Here is a 5,590-nt window from a genome sequence, read left to right on the forward strand (position 1 = left end):
GATCATGGTATTGCCACACTTTCTTCTGCGCTGCCTTCAGAGCTGGTCAGCCAGAGAGTGGCAGCTGCTGACTGAGGCCCAACTCTGCATGCAACAACGCAGAAGTAAGGGTAGCAATACCATACTATGCCATGATTACTTCTGCGCTGCTGCTGGCGGTGGCACTGCCTTCAGAGCTGGGCTCCCAGCCAGCAGCCGCCGCTCTCCAGCTGCCCAGCTCTGAAGGCAGCACCACTGCCAGCAGCAGCACAGAAGTAAGGGTAGCAATACCACCCCCCTCCACAATAACATTGTGACCCCCCCCCACACACACAGACAACTCCTTTTTTGGTCAGAACCCCTACAATTACAACACCATGAAATTTCAGATTTAAATAGCTGAAATCATGAAACATGATTTTTAAAATCCTATGACCATGAAATTGACCAAACTGGACCATGAATTTGGTAGGGCCCTACGTATGGGTGAACACTTTTCACAAAGTGATCACTCTATATCTGACCTATCAGTCCTCATCCTCAGAGGAAACCTGCACAACACTTTCAAAAGATGAGCCTGAGAGCTTAAATTCATTACTCTTTTAGACACTTAAAAATCATGGCCTGAATCGAGACACTGGATTTATGGCTTACTACAACAATCTGTAACCCACTAATCCCCTCTTTTTGTCCTATAACTGGAGGGGTGTTAACATGCCACTCTACCTTGAATATGTCCCTTACAATATGTGCTAATTACATATGCTAAACAATCTGTTCCACCTTGCATTTTGCTGTGACATTGGGAGTACCTTTTCCCAGACCCGAAGAAGAGCTCTGTGTGGCTCGAAAGCTTATCTCTCTCACCAATGGAAGTTGGTCCAATAAAAGGTATTGCCTCACCCACTTTGTCTCTCTAACAAACAGTATTGCCTGTCAACTCCCTCATTCCATTTCCTTCTTCTGATGAAGACAGTTGAATTTTTTGACAGTTGCTATGAACTGAGAATATCGACACCCAAACTGGCGTTAAGGAGGTAGCAAGATACAACAACACAGATACAACTGTTCCCCAACAATCTCTGTGTTTGGATGTAGAAATCTGGCTGCGTATATTCCCATTTCACAAACACTTCTGTATGTGAGTATCTAGGCATGTGAGCAATATTCAACTCAGGGGAACTAGCCAAATGCTGTACATTCATCTCCTATGTGTTTGCAGGATTAGGACCATGGAGAACACACTCAGTCAGCACATCATTTATTAATTATACCCTGCCCTGTGAATGGGCCCTCGGCTAGTTATTAATTTAAAATTAATTTAAATATTTAAAGTAAAAATCTCTGGTACTATTGTTGCACTGGAGCTATTTTTCAATTAAAGAAACATTTGAATCATTAAAACGAATGAGAAATGTGATATGAATAGTGTAAGGGCACAGGGGTATATTCTAAAGCACGTGCAGAAAATGAAAGCTCACTCTCCGTTTTGACATTTTAGAAAGATAATTTAGCTAACTGTTCTTATTAAGGAGAGAAAAGTTTGTTTCATACGCTTTTTCTTCCATCAAACATTCTGTAGTCTTCCTATACATCATGTAAAACAGGATTATATAATAAAAATTCAAATAAGTGTTTGGATTAACCAGCTGAAGAAGATGAGTGGGCAGTTTTATAAAAGTGAGGCATTGTCCCAATCCCTCTGCAGACACACACACACACACAATACCAATATACAAACCTACCAATCTAAAACATTCTACTTATAACTATCCCCTTGGAGTGAGGATAAGGGAGAACAAACCACACATGACAGATGTTAATCTCATCTCTTAATGCACTACTGGAAGGTGTTCAGCTATCACAATGGTGAGATACAAGAAGCTTTAGAGTATGTCTACACTGCAATAAAACACCCATGGAACACCCACAAATGGCCCCGGTTGGCTGATTGGGCTCAGGCTGCTCGGGCTGGAGCCCAGGTTTTGAGCCCCTCTCTCATTGCAGGGTCTCAGTGCCTGAGCTCCAGCCCAAACACCTACACTGCAAGTTTTTAGCTCCACAGCCAGAGACCCATGAACCTGATTCAGCTGAACCAAGTCAGCTGTGGGTCTTTTTACTGCAGTGTAAACATAACCATAGAGACATCACTAGACTAAACTAAACTAGAAACCTGCAGTTGGTTCGATCCATAGGAGTGCAGCCCTTCGGAAGCTCATTGCAATCTTTCTGATTGACTGTGCTGAAAATCCTAAATTGTTATAAATACCTCTCCAGTGTTATTTCTAAATCGGGTGTTTGACTTCATGGAAAATGAAGTAGCTGGTTTACAGAAAAAGATTTGACATGATAAATTACTCAAAATTGAATCTACTTTAAATGAAATATTAATGTGGCCCAGGCTGTTCAATCAAGGATGAAACGTTAAGAAGACATTCCAGAATGTGAATACTGACTACGAGTATGTCTGTACTGGAGCTGAGGTGTAATTTCCACTCCAGGAGGGAGGGTCGTTTTGCTGTATGCTGGGCCAGGGGCCAGGGAGCCTGTGTGAGCCCAGCTGGAGTTACTGAGCTGGGCCTGCTCCTGGCTTTGCTTGGGTTGGAGGAAAGTAGTGAAGATAAGAATGGCCCTCGTGGGTGAGACCAATGGTCCATCTAGCCCAGTATTATGTCTTTTGACAGTAGCCGATGCCAGGTGCTTCAGAGGCAATGGCCAGAGCAGGCAATCAAGTGGTCTATCCCTGCGTTGTCCTCTTAAGTCTGGTGCTTGTTCCAGGGGCAATTCTCACCCCCTGACACACTCCAGGGCGGTAGCGTTGGTGTTTGTGCCGAGGTGCGTGGCAGGGACTCGGGCCCCTTCTCCAACTCTGGGTAGCCCCCTCATCTCAGACTGTGTTCTGGTTAGGACCACGGAGCCCTTGCCTTTTTTGCCTGGTGCCTGGCAGTCAAGCCAGCTGTGGGGAATTAGCTCAAGCGGTAGAGCGCTTGCTTTGTATGTGAGAGGTAGTGGGATCAATGCCCACATTCTCCAACCAGTTGACTCGGGGCTCCTGGTGGGTCGGCTGGCTGGCCAGGGAGCTGACTTTTGTCTTTGCTGTCCGTAGCAGTCAGTCCGAAAATCAAAAGCCATCCTCCCTAGGGGCTTCTTTGCACCATCTTGGCTTCCTTAGTGCCAAAGTCTGACCAGCTGAACTAGGCAACCCACAGGAAGCTTCTCAAGGTGTTCCCCTGGTGCGGGCTCCGATGCGAAAAGCACCTGGAAGTTCATCAGCTGTTGCAAGAAGTGTGTATAGTAGGAGTAGTGACGGGGCTGTAGCTTTCCACATCACCTCAATATGGGCATCTTTCCATTCCCCCTTTCTGTGTAATGTCCCTCCCACTGGTTTCATTTGTGGAGCTGTACAATTCTGGCAGAGTGGCCATTTAGAAATCTTTTCTTTTCTTTTCTTTTTACATTGGGAGCATTAGGACTGTTTAGGTGTTTCAGTGTGTGTGTGTTTTCCATTTAGAGACATTTGAAATTGTGGAAGGTTAACCGAAAGAGGAGTATTTTTCACAAGAAAGTTGGCTTTCTGCACGTGTAGGGCCCTTGGAAGTAAAGTTTAGCTACGTCAATGCGTGTGAATGGGGTTTCTACAGTGCCTCAATAGCCTGTGATACACTCTCGGTAGGTGCGTTTGGCTTCCGCTAGGTAGAGTCCCATGCCTGCGTCTTCCCTGTGTCCCAGGGATGGCTACTGTGAGGCCAGCAGAGTTTGGGAGAAAAGGGGTAGAAGAGAAAGCAAGTCAAGCTGACCTAGAGTGGTGATGCGCCAGGGAGAGTGCTCCTCCTGCTCCTTCCCGTCTGAGCTCTGGGCTCCAGTGTGGGCTTGGGGGGCTGCCTGTGGGCAGTGGGAGGATGGGGTCCAGGGAACTCCCAAGCTCACCCTGCGCAGGCTGACTCTGAAGCCTCTCCCTTAGCTTGGGGTGCCGAGTATTAAGCCTTCCTCTGTGGCTTGGGCTGGAGAGCGTAATCCGCTCTCTGGTACATTTGGGTGGAGATGGCGGCCGGCAAGAATTTGGGCCATCAGGTGAACCCACTGGGTTCCTGTGATTTTACTTCCTGGGCCGCCGTCTCCTATGAGCTGGGAAGGCAGCTGGCCAGGCTCAACCTTCTCCTCCCCTCCCCGGGCCCATCTCTTTCAGTCAGCAGGTCAAGCAAGGAGCCCAGAGAGGGGAGGAAAGGAAGTGGGCAGAGCCTTTCGACCCCTAGCAGTCAGCCAGAAGAGCAGAAGCCACCCTTTCCTTTTAGCACCCAGAGTGGCCAGCATGGGGCTTGAACCCATGATCTCAACGTTATTAGCACCACATGCTAACCAGCTGAGCTAGCCGGCCCATAGGAAACAGCTACTTGCCTGACCCTTTTGGAAGGAGCCACCGGCTGGCGCAAGGACGGTGTGGACTCCAGTATGACATGAGTGGATCAAGAGGTTTCCAGCCAAGACAAGGGAATTGCTCAAGTGGTAGAATGCTGGCTTTGCCTGTGAGAGGTGGCGAGCTCAATGCCTGCATTCTCCAGCGGCAAGGGAACCACATTCCCTTCTCTTGCCCTTGTTTTAGAAGCCATTGACAGTTAGCGGGCTGAGGTCCTCCAGTGGCCTCCATTCCTCTCCCCGCTTGGCCTCCCAAAAAGCCAGCCCTTGCAGGGCAGAAAGCTGTTTGTCCACAGCCCTTCTCCCCCTGGCGGTGGTTGGGAGGCTGGAGACAGGTTGGGGAAGTTAGCTCAACTGGAAGAGCATGGGAGAAGTAATGAGATCGATACACATCTTCTCCAGCCTGCTCTGCTGTAGAGGGGGATCTGCCCCTTTCTTGCTGAGCTGTCACTTGAGCGCGATCCCTTTCCCCCTCCCTCCCAGTCTACACAAAGCTGAAGGTGCAAACAATTAGATATTTATTGGGGTGAACTTCCAGCAAGCAATGATTCCAATTTCCTTCCTTAGTGTCCCCCTTCCCAGCTCTGACACCACAGAGCCTTGCCTGTGTCCCTGTTCCCATTCCCCCCTTAGCGAAACATAATTCCAATTCCCCCACCCCCATTCCCTGTTCCCACTCCCCCCCCCTTACTTCCTGATTGCAGACTATATAGTAAAACTTGAGTTCTGCTTAGCTATACCTGAACCAATCATTTTATTGAAATTTAACTAACCAATCCCAACATATTCTAACATGATTATCTAACCAATTATATCCCACCACCTTAATTGGTTTACACCCAACAAAATTAATTATACAACAGACAGAAACAATCACAGAACCAGACAGAGATTATACAGACAAACAATACGGAAGTGGGTACTACAGTGATAGAACAACAAAGAAATGAGGATTTCATATCCCAGCTATTGATAAGTGAGTTCTTGCCAGACAGGATGCTATCAAACTAAGTTTCCTTTTACATCTTCTAGGCTCTTCCCTTTCTCTGGAGGTAATAGGATACAATCCTGTCCTGATATTCCTTATTTCAATGTGACTAGTTTGGAATGTAAGGATGTGACCATACACTTTCCAGCTATGGCTGCCTCTGATGTTTAGCCAAAGATCTTAGCCTAAGAACACAGCCTTAGACTATCA

The sequence above is a fragment of the Terrapene carolina genome, unplaced genomic scaffold, assembly GCF_002925995.2.
Source record: "Terrapene carolina triunguis isolate 2854851 unplaced genomic scaffold, T_m_triunguis-2.0 Scaffold66, whole genome shotgun sequence".
Lineage (NCBI taxonomy): Eukaryota > Metazoa > Chordata > Testudines > Emydidae > Terrapene > Terrapene triunguis.